Source organism: Haliaeetus albicilla, chromosome 12, assembly GCF_947461875.1.
Source record: "Haliaeetus albicilla chromosome 12, bHalAlb1.1, whole genome shotgun sequence".
Taxonomy (NCBI): domain Eukaryota; kingdom Metazoa; phylum Chordata; class Aves; order Accipitriformes; family Accipitridae; genus Haliaeetus; species Haliaeetus albicilla.
The window spans coordinates 16071359-16089991 of NC_091494.1; the positions used below are offsets into that span (position 1 = coordinate 16071359).

Genomic DNA, 18633 nt, shown 5'->3' on the forward strand with positions numbered 1-18633 from the left:
TGAAAGTACAACAAACACACTGTTAATTTAAGCCAGAGTTTCCAAAACTATGTCACACATACAGTTGCATTTAAATGTGTATGTTCTAGACATGCAATTAAGTTGGTTGTGGTACAGCTAATGAAATACAATCACTGGTTTTCACATACGTCCTCCTGAGCATTCAAACTTTAATATATTATTGTGCTTAAGGCAGGGTCTTGAAATACAGTGGGGGAGTTGTTATATAGTCTGTTAGTCTCAAACATAGGAAGGCATAATATTGCTGTAAAATGCTAAGGATATTTCAATACAGAAGTGATAAAAGAACAGCTGTTAAATTGGCTATTATTTTAAATGATAAATTATAGCAAATCACTCTTCTAAAATAAGCAAGTAATAGCCATTCATAAAGTGTCATTACTATTGGGTTTTTCATGCTTTTTGTAATTAGCATACTCTTCGTGATTAGCTCTCTCAACTCTTTTTTTGAGCATATAGAGGCCCACCCCTTCAAAGTTAGGGTCGCTGATTTTGATGTCACAAAACACCATTTCAGGAGCTGTCCTTTGGAAAGAGGTTTCTCTGCCTTGATATTTTAGTGTACTTCCAGGATCCTGACTGATTGGCCTATGAGTTGCATTAAATTCATGTATTTGGTAGTTGGAAGGTCTGAAGTTTGCGTCCTTTTGGAATAGAGGCTAGGTAGAAATGACAGCTAAACAAGCTGCATTATTTTGGAAAGGGCTAATTCTTGGAGAACTGAGGACAGTTTTGTTGTGGAAGAGACTACTAATACTTGAATGGAAAAGAATACAGCTTCAAATAGATTCAGCTGTACCTGGCCTGAGGTATTAGCTGCTTCATGCTGACAGAGAGAGCATAGCAGAGAACTCTGGCATTTTACCACATACATCTGTAGTAAATGAACCAAATGCTGGAATCATTTTATATGGCAAAGAATAAACATCTATTTATTTATATATCTCTTTATAGATATATAGAGAGATAGATATGCTTATGTTTAAATGGTTTTTAAGAATAATGTGGAACACAAGTGCATAGGATATTTACAGATGTGTTATAATGAATATTTAGACTGTGATTCCTACAGTTTCTCAGGGTTCATTACTAACTCAAGCCTAATAAAAGCATGCCCAAGGAAAGAAAAGCATCCTTGGAGGACAGAGGCAGACCTGCACATTCCTCTGTTCTGCAGTCCTAGGCTCCTCTCCTGCTGTAGCAGGGTGTAGGGATGCTGAGACAGAGAAGAGCTGCTGTGTGAAATCCTGTACCTCACTGATGTTGTGACTTTACAGTGGAGTCCAGATGTTCTTGGTTAAAATTTGCCTTTGAAAACCACCCCTTTTTCCCTAGAGGGGTGATAACCGTAGCCAATAAAAAGCTTTGTCTAAAGGGAAATGAGGGACTTGCTACTCTCTGGGTGGGAAGAAAAAGTAATCTAGAAAATGTTTCCATGGTAGTGGTTTTCTATCTCTCTTCCAGGCCTTCAGAATATTCCAGTTTAGTGATACCTGTTATCTGCTTCTACTTCTTCATTTCTTCAACTAATGTGCGTTGAAAATGTTCGCTTATCCACCTGGGCTCAATGGAGCTTTATACACCATATGTATTCCTGTTAAAGGTGGAACTTATTTTTATATTACTTCAGGTTTTCAATTAACCTTGCTTCCATGTATTTCACAGCATTAAAAGCAGTTTAGTGTTAAACAGAACTTGTGTCTCCTCACATCTTCCCTCCTTCCCCCATAAAACTTTAAATGCAGCTCTTCTATGCTGTATGAAACCTTATGATATCTGCGTTATATAACCAATTCGATATTGCATTTACATTATTTCTAGGAAATAACACCAGTGGTAATTTTCCAGTGTTTTACTCCACTGTTAGATGTACTAGCCGGTGTCGCTACACTGAGCTGCATTCCTTCAGTAAAGCACGGACATCAATTTTTATTCAAGGTGGATAGGTTTTTTAATGTGTGTGTATACATCTAAAGAAATAAAAAATACTATTATTTTGGAAAATTGTGTTAAATTTAATGCATTTTCGTGGAAATAGGTGAAGAGTTGATTCATGAAGGAGAGCAAAAATAGTGAGAAATCCCATTCTAAAATGTTGTATTTATTGCTACTGGATTTCTTCTGTTGTCACATGTATATTTTACACAGACTAATCTAATGGATGTCTAAATTAATGAGTATTTTATGGTAATCCAGTCAGACAAGCTGACTACACTAAGATGTAAAGTAAAATTAAGCATTGGGTTCATAGTGAATTTTAGGGCGTTATCAGTTCAACCATTTGTTACTCTTTATCATCTCTAAATTTTTGAAAGTACTTATCAATGTTTGGTCAAGATTAATGTTTCTCTTGCTAAGGCCTTTGTCTTTGTTGTGCTTGATACCATCTGTGACATACTACTTCGTAAGCTGAAGTTATGGGTGCCATCACAGACCCTTGTGATTTGCAATATAAATTTCATCTTTAGGGAATCAACAATTCTGTCTTCTCAGCTAATTGTTCCCCTCTGAATGCATATTTGGATGTCACTTGAGAATATCTTTCTTAAAGCTTTTTAACTTAGAATTTTTACTTTTTTTTCTTATTCTCACTCCTTTAGTCTCAAATCCTGACTCTGCCAAAACAGTGTAAATTTCATCTCAATCATTAATAAGAAAATATCTTCATCCAAAAACATCCATTCTTAGTGTCTTACAATAGTTTACTTTCACTAAGCGTTCTGGACCTAAGTGTTCCTATTATCCCCAAGCTCTCCTTTGCTTCCCAGGACTATAAATTTATCTTATATAAATCATAACATTAACTTTCTCAGACATTTTATCAGCCATTTGTCTGCCAATGCTTTGAGGGGCTTGCTGCTGCCTCTGCTCAAAAATGCTGAAATCCTTCTGCATTACCAGAAACGTGACAGGATTGCTAGCATGCATCTTTCTATCCCTAGAATGGACTTGACCATGAAGAAAATGGAAATTTGAACCCAAATTATCAAATGTTCATGTCCTCACACTGAAATATGTCCCATGAATATGAAATATTTCACACATTTTTCCTCAAAGTACAAATCATAGGATTTTTCTGAGATAAAAAGCATAGTGGGCCAAATATGCCATATCTTTTAGCCAGTTCAAGTGTTGTGTCTGAATGAAAACAAGATATTCAGAGACCTTCTATGGATCTGCAATCATTTTTTAAGTGCTGCAGCTCCATGGTAAATTAAGCTCATCCACATGTCAAGTTCTATTCATCTGTGACAGACACCTTGAGAGTTTTAAATAAAGACCCACTTATGACTTGGTCTAGCAAGGGTGGAAAATGCTCAGCGACTTTTTGTTGTCTCTTCTCCCTTGGTCTCTTTGCACAAAAGCAAGCAATGTTCCTGAATTGATTGAGTTCAGCATCTGCCTTCTCTCTGAATCTCTCAAAGCCATCAAGACCACCATTCTTATAGATACTTTCTCTGCTTGTTGCTTTGTGCAGTAAGGCATTTCTAGCAGAAATCCTGTGACCAAGCTGGCTTCCTCCATGGTGCAGTCATTCTTTTTTTCCTTTCTCAATTCTGTCGGATGCCTAGCTACTATAATTGAAATCTTCACCCACAGTCCTAATCTCCTCTTCACCACCTTTGACTCATTCCTCAAAGCCTCTTCTCCCACCACAATTTCTTTCTCTGAGAAGGATCTTGACAATTTTTTCCCAGTGAAAACTGACAAATATATGATTTTCATCTTCATAACTCCTCCTTTCACTCATTGCTCTGTTCCTGAAACAGTCCTCTAGCCTGTCATAAGTTATAAAGTTTTCCAGCTGCTATCATCCTCTGCTCATCCACTTTATGCAGTGGCCCCATCTTTTCCCTTTTTTCCTCCAGTCTGTCACTCTCTTCTTCCTCTTCTCTCGCACAATTCAAGCTTGCCTTAGTCTTTCACTTCTTCAGAATGTCCCAGTGCTTACCCCACCTGCCCTTATAATAAGCTCTCATCTCTGAATTCATGGAGCACACTACAGTCACTGCCATCTAATTCTCACTCTTTGTAGTCAACAGGCACTGCTCAAACCAGTCTGTAATAACTTTCTCCAGTCCAGTTAGAGAATCGGTACTCCACCTTTGACCATGTGAACCTATCAGGTGTTTCAATATGTATTTAACTTTGATAATCTTACTGTAATCCTTTCTTCTTTTGGCTTCCGTGACGCTATCCTTTCCTGTGTGTGCTCTTTGGTGAGTTTGCCTTATCAGGTCTCCAGTTGCAGTTTACAGGAAAGTCAGCTTTTTACTTCCTTCTCAGTTTATCCATGAGGTATCTCACATGAAAGCACAAATTCAGCTACCATGTTACTGAGGCTGATTAGGAGCTATGTGGACCTCTGTACTTCAAGCCTGCCTCTTCCTACCCAAACTAAAATCTAAGTCTGTTTCTGTGTAAATATTGAAGTGGTATCTCAAACCAACATTGCTAAAACATTGGTCCTTGCTCTTTCTGCAGAAGTCCTGTCAGTAACTCTTTCTCATGATGTCTATTAACCTATCACCTCATCTGTCACCCAAATTCATTACCTGAGCTTTGTCTTCAACTGGGATTTCTCTTAGCCACCACAAATCCAGCTGGCATGTAGTCTGACACGTGGCCTGGCCATCCTTATAGGCTCTTAAATTTCTTACACTGTAAATTTTTCTCAAATCTCAACAAACACAATCTTACCCAACGCAAATAATGCTGTTAGAAACCTTGTTTTCCTACTTTCTCTCTTTTTTTTTGCTCATATTGCTTTCTGATGATAACACTCAGGTGATATGCTACTCTCCCTTTTCTCTTTTAGGCAGATTATTTGTCCTTTCTCTACTCTGTGTCATCTCTCAGTCAGTATGAAAACAGCAGCTTCAACTTCAGTTTGAGTCATGATGTCCATTTCCTCCTCAACTCTTGTTTTCAAGCCAGGACCTTCGCGCTTTCTCCTGTCAAAACTCTTCAGACACTTCTGCAAAACTGGTTCTTCAAACCTCTCCTCAAAATGTGCCTTTGCCAGGCTGCCTGTAAAAAATACTGCTTGTCATAATGGCTATTATCTTCTTTTTTTCTCTTGCTTCATACTGACCTATTGCCTTTTGTCCTTAATCCACTGTATAAATTCTTAGAAGTTTTTTCCACTGTGCATTTAGCTAGGGCTAACGCTGTGAAGTCCTGGTCCATGAGTAGAACTCAGAGGTGCTGTGGTGGAGTAAACAGCACTGAAGGGAACAGTAAAGGCCAGGAGGAATTGAAGTCATGGCTATATCCCTGCAGAACGGGCCTGGCACGCTATTCTAACAGTTAATATTTTTGGCAAAAACACAGATGTGGAAACTATGTCCATGGCCAGATGTGCACACAGAGCTGCCAAAAAGGAGTAGTATACACTGTAAGCTATGCTTTTTTCCCAAATAACGTACACAGAGATGCTAGTCCTTACCTTGGAAAAAGTGAAACACTGAATAAATTCTGGGATCAGCAGCTATGGTTCTGGGGTGATTTAAAGTATTGTGAGCTGATGCTTAACCAGCTAAGTCATTCCCTCCAGCACCCTTTTGTTGTAATCTTCCTCCAAAGATATTAAAAATACAGAAACCTTGGCCAGGTTGTAGTTGATCTAATTTATAAAACATTTTCTGAGTATTAAAAGCTAGGGCAATGCACTAGTAGTTTTTAAATTGTGTTAAATATACTGTAAACTCCCAGAAAGAACCTTTCATTGAAGATTATTGTATGAAGATTTGAAGATTAAAGTGTCTAGATTAAAGATTAATGTGAAGTTCACTGGGAAATTGTTTGATGTATAAGGAGCTATATAGTATATTAATCGTGTACTTTTCAAAACTGCCTGAGGGAATTAGACACCCAGTTCTCTTACATGTCTTTGAAAAATCTCACTCTAAGGTATTTGTTGTTATGTAGTGAAAATGGTAATATTTTCATTGGAAGCTTGAGTAAAAGAGGAAAGGAGAGATGTGGAGACCCTCTGTATTCATGTAGGGCTTGATGTTAGCTCCTTTCAGTTTTTTCCTGTTTTGAATTTGCTCTGTTATTCTATAGAGGCAACTTGGATTTGAGTGCTATGAGTTCACAAAACTGGTCTGACCCAAGAACACTGCTCCACCTGCCTATGTGTTTCTTGTCATCAGTTCCATTTTTTCTTTGCTTTCACTTCAAGATAGTTTTCATGTTCTCTTAAATAGAAGTAATTTGAATAATTTTTATAATAACCATGTAAAGCTTAATGAAAGAAATGTATTCATGTACATATTTGTATTTACAGTATAATATGCATTAATTAAAAGTAACTAGCAAAAGTACTTATATGTTATACGTGTATTTTGTAAAATAATCCTTTTGCTGCAGTTTTTCTCAGTCATGTTTTTTTGTATAGAAATTTCAATACTTTAATGAAAGAAACGTTCCACATATGGTAGAAATTACAAGTTTGCTTGTCCCTGAAGTGCTGCAATACAAATAAGCTGTTAAATGCCAACTTTGAATGTTATTTTTCAGATGTTAAGAGAGATAATCCTGTACTAAAACTATTAGGAGGCAAATTTATTTGAACTTCAAAACCTCTTTGATCTGAAATGAAAATGAACTGTGTATGAGTGTATGCTTCATTAATTCAGGGTTGGACAATTGTGTGCATTTTTGTTTGTTTTTTCCATGAGGCGTCTTTCTAATGCAGTTTATTAAAACTAATAATGCAACACACTGTTATTTTTCCTGGTAAAATCTGTTGCATTGCTTTCATAAAAGGACAGTTTCTCTATAGAAAGTACCGTGTGGGAATCAATACGCAGGTTCACAGTCACTCAAAAAGTCAACGTGCTGGTGTATTGCATTCAGATCTATTTTAGTGGTCTTATCATTAAACCTGCAGTAGGCATTTATAAAGTAAGGCTTCCATGGGTACTAGGAAGGTGTGACTAAAAATAATCATCTGTCTGATGAATATTTTCCTCTGACTTTTGGCAGGATCACTCATCTGAATTCGTGCCAAACTCTACAGGAACGCGGATGCCAGCAATTTAAGGATCTTCACATTCGGTCTCAGTGGTAAGGTCTAAAGATGCCATAGTAAACCACATTAGAATATTACTGTTTACTGTTATGTTATACTGAAACTGAATCTGTGTGAAAGATGAAGTACTTCCCCTTGACCAATGCAAGGATAGAGAGATAGAAGAACATATATTGACCTGCAAGAAATTTTGCTCAGGACAGAAGTTCTGAGCAATTTTCATCAGACTAAAATCAGAAAGGCTGTTTTTATTGTCCTCTCTACTAATGTAACTGCTCTCAGAAGGTTTGACATTTCACATTTTGAAGAGTGTAACCATTTACAGAAGGATGGTGGGCAGGCTCCAAAGAGAAAGTAAAATGCACAAAAAGAAAATTTAGTAGTTTCCTCTTGCTGAAAACTGAGTAGTAAGTTTTAAAATTACAAATTATTTTCCCCTCTAATGCTACCTTTGTTGTAACTAGTCTGATTGCTCAAACCTTGAGTCAGATTCTCAAATACTGCTGTGGAGACATTGTGAAGGGATGTAATCTGTCTGCATCTTGAAGCTCAGAATTTCAGCTGCAGAGATAAATTCTCTGCTTTGGTAAAAGTGAAGAGGAAGAGGGAACAGCCGAGTCCCACCATACTTTTGCATCAATTTGGAATACATTTTCTAGAAAACTGTAGTTGGGTAGTGTGGAGTAGCACTTTAACAGGAAATCATGTTGGTGTGTAAGTGTTCAGCTTTTGGGGGAAGAAAGATCTAATTTTTAGATTATAATATTGCCTGTGATGATATTTTGGTTAAAATTATTCTCACCATTATGCCACATGCCACATTAAGTATTTGGGGACCTGGGGAAGTAGGAGGCCAGGGGAGGCATACTGCTGTGTGCTATACTCCTCCATTTAGCATTGACTAATAGCCGCTGTTAGAAGCAGGACATATACAGCCCTTTGACCTCACCCTGTCCAGTCATGCTCATGCTAATTTTAGGTCACTGTGATACAGATGTCAAGTACCACCACTTCCAAGTCCTGACGATTCCAGGCTATTGAAATATAAATTTTTTTGAATTAGATTACACCACAAAACCTAGAACTCTTCTGACATGGAAACAAAACCTGTATTCAGCATTCCTCTAGCAATTTATTGTCATTAACCCAGTAGTTCAATAAAATCTCTGCTTCAGTTTAAAGATGTATTCAACAATAGCATTCCTGTCCAATCCTGCTCTTTTCACACAAAAATGAGCATAATAATGTGTTATCATAAATCCTTAAGACAGATTACATTTCATTATTACTGGGTAATTTTTCTAATGTTGGAATATCTTCCTAATAAAACACAGTATCTCCCTCAGAGCATACTATACTAGTAATGCCCTTTATTAGAAATAAAGGAATACAGCATTCATATCATGTTACTTGAGCACATAACCAAGGCGCAGAACAACAAATTATCAAGGCAGTTTTGTAAGGAAATAATATGATCTTAATAAAACTATTCTAAACTTTTCAGATTGTTGTTTGACACTACTAAATTCTGTATGCACTGTAAGTTGGAGAGCTGAAAGGTCAATGCTGTTCTGACAGTCAGAATTCATGGAAACTAGAAGTGACTGGTACTGAACTATAGATCTTTTTCCCCTGGAAACAGAAGACATTAATGACCTAGTAAAGGAAAGCAAGAGACCCTCATTTGTTGTGTCTTAACTAAAGCAAATGAAAATCCATTGTAAGTCATCCATGGCCCAGCCTTGTGACAAAACTCCCTTTCACTTCAGCAGGAGCAATTCAGGTAACGATCACTTAAGCACTGATATAACTGGTTTTAGCTAAAGTTCTTAGGATCTAGGGGAAAAATTTGACCAACTATAAATACATACAGGGAAAGAGAGAGAAAGTTCCATATTCATGTTATCAGTAAATATGTAGTATATGCCTCAGAAGGATTAATGACCTTCAGGGCATACAGTTGACCAGTTCACTTGTTCTGCTGTTACAGAGACAAAAAATAGTTCAATATTCTGTACAATTAAAGGAAAAGTGTGTGTATATGCACATGTGTGTCAAAATGAGGAAAAAAGAGTGTTCCTTCTTACTGCACTTCTTTATTTGACCATCCCTTCACACTTCATTTCAGCCTTTATATGTTTTTTGTGTTCATACTTTATTATATTTTCTTGAGGCGAGAAAGGTTTTCAATGAGAAGTTGATGAATGTCCATATTAAATTGGATCCCCTTTTTTAATTAAGTTCATCTAAATTTAATTTTGCCATTTTACCTCAGTAAACTCATTTGACTCCAGATGTTGAATGTGCTTTTCTTATTCCTGCTCTCACATAATTGTACCTGTAAAAGATTTATGACTTAGGCATTTCTGAACACTTTTGAGTGTTTTAAGCATATGTTTCATGGATGGCTAGTAACGTGACCAATTGGCATCCAAAACAACACTGCTCTGCACCCAAGCTTTCTTTTAATAGGGTGTTAATTTTATTAGCTTGAACTTTAAACAAATAATCAGTTTAAAAGAAACATTATCAAAGCATTTCAAATGATAGAGGGATATTGTGTTCTACAGAAATTTTAAAGGTGAAACAGAAGTCTTCAGAAGTTACAAGATGCCATAAGAAAAAATATAACTAAGAATTACTCTGATTAAAGCAAACCCCAAAGGATTTGTGGTTTTGGGGGCCCCTTCCTTTCATTACAACTGTGGTGGTGAATTGTTCGGTGCTGTCAGCATGGTACTTGAACTTTGTAAACATGGGAAATATATACCCAAGTGCTTATTGGTCTTAAAGATTTCAAAATGCTTTTACTCATTTTGCTAACATGAGCAATGACTTTGCAGATTAGCTATTACCACATACTTTTCATATCCTGTCATGACTTCTGCATCAGTGTGAATGGCTTTTATTTTAAGAATTACCCAGAATTTGCTCCTTAAAACTGGACTTATTGAATAACATTGTGTGTAACACATATAAGGCATTGTATCATGAAGGCTCTGGTTCTCATCAAAGAAACAGATACCCCAATTAAAGTTTCAGATAATATTAAAAAGAGAATAGTCCAATTGTAAACAAAAAGATGGTTGTATTCTTTTTTTCTTCAAAACAAAATAACTTTCCTTTAGATTTTTTGCTGATCTAAGCACTTTTGATATATTAATTTGAAATATTTATCCATGCAGTTACCAAATCCAGTTTTAAACATTTGTGTCAAATCAAGGCTCATAGGATGCAAACTGTTCTATGTGTGATTGGCAATCTGTCATTCCAGGTTTGTTTGGAGGTTTCTTCGTAACTAGCAGAATTAGCAGTACCAAGCATCAGTAATGCTAACATGAATCAACTTCTCTGTTTTCTTCATTTATATTCCTACAAGCCTCCGTAATATAACTTGGCACTTACTAAGGAATTCAAAGAGGTTTTGTTATTCCTGGGGTCCATGTCTTAGGAAAGTGAAGGAGTAAGTGAACCCAGTAGGTCCTGTTTGCACAAGAGATGTCAGTGTCAAGGCAGGCTGTGGAGCAGTGTCTTAATGACTTTCTGTAGGCAGTGGAGGAAGTCAGTCGGGGGAGCTTCCTCAGCCAGAGCAATACCGTAAGCCCTGGAAATTTTGCTCTTCTTTTGTGCTCAGATCATTACTTTGTAGCGAAAGATGATCTTCTAGTGAAAGTCTCACCTCTGTGAGAGTTAGTCTTGGGAATCTTTCTAGTAACACATTTTACTACCTTTATTGCAGTTGATCTCTATTTCCTAAAAGGACTTTTCTCCATTCAGCAATAGAGAGTGCAATTTTGCATCATTTTAATTTCCCTCAGTATTGTTAGTGATGCTGGGTTAAAGTAATTGCAATACATAATGCAATGCAAGTATACACTTATGAAAGTTTTAGCAAAGAAACTCAACTAGTTCATTTAATTTCTAGCAAAAGAAAGAAACAAAACAATCCTCCATTGTGTGAAAAGCTTCTGAGCTTTAAAGGCTTCGTGTGGGATTCTGGATAGGACCCAAACAAGGAACCACTTCAAAATTACAAAATGGCACAGTTTATGTTATTGTTAAATTGTCAAGATTTGCTATATATTTGCTGAGATGGTAACCATACAGGGCGTTTTCAAAGACACTAACTAGAGAAGGGTATGTTAAACCTCCAAAGTCTTAAGAATGCCTAATGACTGCCTGCCAATACATCTGAATCCTGCTGTGTAATGGGGGAATGCCTACCATGTAAATATAAAGGGGGTTATTTAGGAGACCCAGTGAGCTGTGAATTATTGCCTAGGTTGTCACAAAAAAAAAAAAAAAAAAAAAAGGGAAAATGAGTTGTGAAGAGGAAAGAACGTGTACTGAGTTCTGAATAGCTTTGTGAGACTTTTTTTGAGATAGATAGGGAAACTTACATATGCTTTCTGCAAAAAGAGATATCTGTTTTGCCAGATTGCAGATGCACCAGCCACCTAGATTACTGTGAAAAACCCATTAAAGAAACAAAACTGGGTTATTTTTACGCCTGACAAATGCATGAATCAGAAGATAATAATATTTGTCCAATAACTGGATTTAAGATCTGTATTGATCCAGCTTCTGCTGAAGTCAGTGAGAACGTTTCCACTGGTTTTAATGGGACTTGGGCTGGACCCTTGGGGAGTTAGAGTTAAGAGCTGGATTGACAGGAGAGATAGCAGGGAATGCCTCCCAAGCCCCATTGTATTGTGCATCATTAGCACAAAGCAATTGAAATTATAAACTTGGAAATACTTTTAAAAAAATGTGTCAATGTGCTGAAGCTCATAATCTGAATCCCAAATGAACAGTAGGCAAATCTATACTGTGTACTTCTACAAGGTTACATATATGCAAGCAAATCTTTAAAAATGGGAAGAATTTCACTAAATTATGAAGTTTATCTTTCTGTTCCCCTCAGGCACTTTATCACAGACTGAGGCAAAAAAACCCAAGGTAGTAGGATCTAAACAGCATGTTGTTTCTATTATATTAAATTCATACAATATCTGTATTTTCTGTTCTGTTATATAGTAACAGGAACTTACTCTCATCATCTTATCTCTTTAAATGGAGTATGTGAGTTTATAAGTATGGTGACAGAAAAAGCACAGGAAATGAAAATAACTTATGTCAGCTGTGTTAATTTTTTACAGCTAGTTCCTTTAAGCAGATCAAGCTGGAAATAGTCTTGTTTTTCAAAATTGTCTTTTCAAATTAAAGCTTTTTTTTTTTAAGTCCTGCTTTCAGCAGAATAAATAAGATTTTATACAAACAAAGACTGAATAAAAGGGGAAGACTGAGACCACAGGAAAGTGTATTTTGTTGGCCTTATTTTTCAACTTAAAAAGTTTGAGATTTTATTGCTGAAAATGAACAGCTGAAATTAACAGGAAAAGTAAATGTTTTTTCATCTACATTTGGAGGTGGAGTAGAATTCTTCAGATCTCAGTAATTGTTGGTAAGGACTCTGCTGAGCTGAGTGATTCTAAATTAAATGATTTGTTTTTCAATATGAATAAGATTTTCTTATCAGTCAGCTTACATGTAATCAACTTAAATGCAGTTTTAGAAAGAGATGAACCATGGCAATGTAATTCTCAAGATGAGAAATTAATACCTGATGAATGTCATTCTTCTAAGATAAAAAATAATGCATTACTTTAGCTTTTTTTTTTTTCTTTGCCCTGGTGATTCTGTGAAGTGGCAGTTATGGGGTGGGTTCTTGTTACACAGAGAATATTCTCCATATAATGTATACACATACTTACTCTTCTTGTACCATAATTCCATTAGTAGTGAAATATCCTCAAATATCTTAAAGGTTTTACCAATATAACTGTTTAAGACCACTGCAAATAAATTAAAGGTGACAAATTAGGCTAGCCAAAAAGGAAGATGTGGTTTTGAACAAAAACAATGGTAGCCAAATGTGAAGTGTGGACACATACTTTAAACCATTGCCTTATTTTTGTTGGGTTTCATGTGACAAAGGTGAATGTGAAACAATAGTCTGAAAGTAAACTTTGGCCCCAAAGAGGAGGGAGATATTTATGCTAGTAAGACAAAGTGAGGTACTACAGAGGATTTGGTGTTAAGCTGAGTTGAATTTCCTTAAAATAGACTGTGAGATGACAGCACAGAGTCAATGAGAGATCTTGGAAGGGACTGCAGGCAGTTGTTTGGGTGCCTTCCATGCAATGTGGGCTAGTCATTAACTGTAGTGTTAAGAGAAATAGAAAAAGTGGTGTTTGGGACAGAGTATAATATAAAAGCAGGTCAGCATGAAATCTTATATGACACTGTGGTGCTTCATGACTATATGTTACATGTGCAGGAGGGACCTTTTACCAAGGTCCAAGCTAATGGCCCACTGGGTCTCCATGTTATGGAGTGATGGCACGTTACTATATCCCATAAAAATAGAATAATTCTTCATTCATGAAAATTATTAATACACAGTACAATAAATTCATTAACTAATTTCTTATTTTTTTTTTACCAAATATTTACAGTTAGAGTGCAAACAATAAGCAGTAATTAAACAAACAAAACAAACAAACAAAAAAAAAACCAACCAAAACAAACCACAAAACCCTACTGGTCCTCCAATTGTATCTGCTACATGCTAGTGCAGAATTACTAATGAGAACATATTTAGATATAAATAAATCTTTTATCCTCTTTATAACTCCACTGTGTTCCTACAGTGAAGTCATCACACAGAGCTGCTTATGAGTTGAAAGACTCAATAGCCTCTTTTATTTATAATAAATATTGCATACTAATGTTAACAATGTCATTGTGTGATGTCTCAATAGAGGATTATGACTTCATGTAATGTTAGCTTGATGTCTCTTCTCTCCTGTAATGGAGTCAATTTTCCTTACAAAGGAGATGAGAATCACTTATTCACAAACCTTGTAACAAATATTCTATGTACATACTATGATAACCCAATATTAACGTGGTGCAATGAAGCTCAAAGCCAGGAAATAGAGACTTATAGTTCAGTGCTTAATCTTAATTTAATCCTGTTGGGTGCGCTGAAATACATTTTAAAGTTAGAAATCCATATTTCCCCCAAAATAGTATTTGAAGTGTGGGTTACTGCATTTGGTGTAATTCTACATATAGGTATATGGAATATTCCTGCAATGTGCATGACTATAAATAACATAATGATAAAAATGATTTTGTGGCACATAGCTAGTGCAAAGAGAGGATAAAATATATTTATATTAATGAGCAAAGAGTAAAGCAATCTTCCATCATCTACCAGAGACAAATGGCATGTTGGGGAATAGGGACCCAACTCAAACAGCACTTATGCACATGCTTAACCTCAATTATGGCATCAGCGGGACTTCAGTGCAATCTTAAACACCAGGGAGAAAAAGGAACTAATGCATTGGCGTAAAGACTCATGTTTATATAATAATGCAAAATATTAAGTAAACTATAGCACAGTCATTTGTGATGCATGAATATAGATATCTTGTAATATTAACATAATACAATTGGATGCTTAGCTTTTGAACACCTTCAAAATTTATCTGAATGCTCATGAGAGAACTTCAGGCTGAGATGAAAAGCATAAATCCACCTAACAGCTAACAAATAATAACTGTCTGAAGACATGTTCAGAATACAGGATTTTATGATAACTAAAGGGCAGAATATTCCAGCTCTTATGAAAATACCAGCTCTTATTAGTGCAACTTCGCAACTTAACATGAAAAATAAAATTAAACAAGAATTATTCTAAAATAAAACTCAAATAGAAACTGAATCCTTTTTAGTGGAATAGGACACATCTGGTAGAAAACAGTTTCAGAACCAATGCTACCATCCCAGTTTTGCACATCTCTACAAAAAATAGATGTCACATTGTATAGGCCAGTGCAGGTACTGAAAATACATGGATACTTCTTATGGAAAAAAGAAGGTGTGATACTTGAAAAAGAATTATTTCTCACTTAAACTAAACCTTTGTCTATATTTTCATCATAATATCACTTCTAACTGCAGTGCAATCCTACCTGATCTGTCTGGAGATCTGCAACATACTAATATTTTTATCTGTTACAAATATCTCATTCAAGAGCTATTATTCCATTTAGTAATTTTAGGAACTGTTAGCTAGATTGTCTTTTTTCTGCCAGTATAAATTTGGAGGTATTCCACCCATGTCAGCAGTCAACTTCACATTTACACCAATGTATCTGTAGAGGATTAAGTGTTTGTCCTCTAGTCTATGTTTTTGAAGTTTAACTCCATATTCATAACTGTATTTGGAGTTTCCTTTTATTTTCATTAGAGTATGTACTAACTAGGAATAATCTTAAACTACAAAATTACGTGGATTGTGCTGGAGTGAACAAGACAGAGGATGTGTGCATGACACCCTCTGGCTGAAAGAGATGATCTGTTCCTGTGTGCACAAAGGAAATTGGTTAGGAATCCCCTGATATTTTTGCCTCTAGTCACTGGGATGACATGAGCATAGGTTTGAAACGTGTGAAATGAGGGGAGCAATGAACAGATGTAGTTTCAGCTTGTTGACAAGGTGGGTGTCAACAGGTATCATTTCAGGCGCAGTGCACACACTTTTGGTGCTCAGGTGGTGTAGATGTGTTTACCTGTGGAATTTGTTACCTCTGTGGTGATAGTTCAGCTAAAAAGATCTAGGCTTTGTCCAAATAACTCTAAAAAGACAGGCCTGAGTCTGTGCAGGGCTCACTGTAGGATTCATGGCATCTTAAAAATTTCCATTACCTCTGACATAATTTTGTGTTACTTTACTTCAGTGGGGACTGTTCACCTGCTTACAGTCAAGCATGTTGTAAATGTCTACAGGTTCAGAGCATTTGATCATAGCTCTTTGGGACACTGCACTGTGCTCAGCGCAGGAGGGTTCAGGCATAACTGCCTTGAAGTTTTAGCATGATGTAAATAATCAAGAGAAATGTGAAGCTCTGAACTTCAGCCAGCTTTTGAATGATCTTAAATGTATTTATAAAACTGGAAAACCACTATTTTAATGTCATTTTCGTAACATAAAGAATTCTAAAGGGATTTTTCCTTTGAACTTTACAAATATCTGCTGAAACCATGTAACAGCCCAGCACAAAAGCTGCAGTTTTTGAGAATTAAAAACGAGTGAAAACACAGATTTTTGCTTTATAAGACCATATTTCCAGTTTATGGGATGTGTTTCTAACTGGACTTCCACCTATCATAACGAACAAGGGCCAAAACTTCTCCATCTGTGAGGGAATTCCCCATTTGTGCAGGTTCGCTCTGCTCATCTTGGTGGACGTGAAAGGAAGAACCTTGATGAAAAGGCCTGGAGCTCTCGCCCACTGGGTCTTGGTTCTGCTGAGGGTCTGTCTAGGATTGCCCGTATCCCACGCTGCCAGGCTGTGGTATGTGCAGTAGCCATTCTGCCTGGCAACAGTGTTAGTGCTGGGCTCAGATTACAGCCTGACTGCACAGCCTCCCCGCAGTGAAAGCCATGCATTAAAAGAGTCCTTGTAAACAGATAATTAACTTCATGTTTAATTATATGTCCAAAAATTGTCTGAAAATCAATGTTCCAAAAATTAAAAATTAAAAACTAATTCAAATTTTTTAGCTGCTGTCACCACATTCATTAGTAAAATCCTCCAAAAAATTGTCTCTCGAATAAATAAGCCTCCACTTAAATAAAGGGGCCATATTTAGATTGCAGTTCAACATGCAGGAGAAACTTGGCAAATGTTTTCAAATCAATTTGGTATGTTATGAGAATAATGTCAGTGGAAAGGCTACTTTTTAATTTTTTTATCTTAAAAAATGTAAAGGAGAAGGAAGAAAGTTGGCTTTGATAAACATAAAGGCAATGCTTTAAATAGCTAGAGCAGTGATAAGGCAAAGAGCTTCTAAATAAATGAGGCGTGAAAATTTTTTTTAAACTCTAAATTAAAGTTGTGTATTCACCAGAACAGCTTTAAATTTTGTGAAAGAGGACAGCAATATATTTTACAGTTTCAAGCAAGGAAGCAGAGTCTTGCTATAATAGAATATGTACTACGTTCCTGCAAAGAAGACAATATCTAAAATATCAATTTTTTTAAATTAAATTTTTATCAAACAATATCTAACAATATCTAAAATGCTTTCACCTTGACCAAAGAAATTCTGTAAGATAGAAGTAATTTTGATTTTGCCACAATAAAAGAACATCAGAATTTGAGTTTGATAAAACTGTTCTGTTGGCTGGGAATTTTGCCTTTCATCTGTGTTTGTGATGTTTGATTCACTTTGCCAAAATATTTCATGGCAAGTATTGCTATTAAATCTTTTATGTTGCAGATATTTTTGTCAACAGACACACAAGGATTGAGTTTTAAGTGGAGTTAATCACTGAACTTGGAGAAGAGAAACACTGGGGGAGTATTTTACTTAAACAAACCACCATGCAAGCTTCAGCCATTTCTGTAATTATTACCCTGTTTTCAGAATAGTGTAGGTAAAACATAAAATCTGGCTCCCCTTCTGATCTCTATTCATGTTTAAGGCTTGTAGAACCTATTACAAGAAATGGATAGTTAAAATAGAAAAAGCCATGTATTTGCTGCAGCTGCTGGTGTATCAAATCTTTTGAAGTCTACTTCAAGCAATTACATCTGAGCACTTCTTTTGGAAGCCTAAGAAATAACATAGAACTTTCTAAGATATCATTGTTTTCTGACTCTTTCAATTTTTTGTAAATACTATATATCATTACAATGACAGATTAAATGTTAATCTGTTTTGCCTTCAAAAAACAGACCTTAAAAGGAAAAAGGATCCCCATAGAATAAAGTAGTGTCCTGCCTTTTTCCCCCTGTACCCTCCAGCATGTCCAAAACAGTCACATTTTTAAATAATATTTTTAATTGGTGTGTGTGGTTTCATTTTACTATTTGATTTACATTGTAAATTTGGGCATCTCTTAAATGCAAAGGTAAATATATATATTGCAAAGGTGTGGTTCAGTGTTTTTGTTACTGTGCACTCAGGTGCATGTAATCACTGAGCATAGATTAGCTCTGTAATAGAAGCTGCTAATAATTGTAGACATTTGGCAAGTGATCCCTTTCCATACCAGAGAGGAGAAGTAAGGGCATACTTGTACATGGATAATACTGAGTAATATTTAGCAGATATTACTGCGGTATTACTGAAACTCTGGCTTATAATTCTTAAAGCAAGATCTACCCTCCATCACCAAAAGCAGTGAGGTGTGGTAGTCAATTGTGATTGGGATGTGGGAGAGAAAATCCATGACACAATTCAAGATAAGAAATAGATCATAGCCTGACAACAGGGCAGCTCTTGCTACCTAATGAAGCTATAGTTCCTAATGAGCTTGTCGTCCTGAACCATAGAGGATAATGGATCTATGCAATTCCGGACTTGCTTTCCCCATTTTGCAGAGCCCAGGTCCAACTGGGAGGCACTATGACTTAAAAGGATGACTGCCATTTCCTATTGCTGACTCTTCAGTTAAAATGATTTGTCCTTGTGTTTCTTATTTTCCATAG

The 18633-nt window shown here is 36.1% G+C and overlaps 1 protein-coding gene across 1 annotated transcript in view; it reads left to right on the forward strand.

The window, feature by feature from the left end:
* Positions 1–18633, forward strand: part of SEMA6D (semaphorin 6D) — a 233407-nt gene that overhangs the window by 88319 nt on the left and 126455 nt on the right. The window contains exon 2 of the mRNA XM_069798271.1: positions 7015–7095. The gene's annotated coding sequence lies outside the window, so the exon portion shown is untranslated. The remainder of the gene's footprint in view (positions 1–7014; positions 7096–18633) is intronic.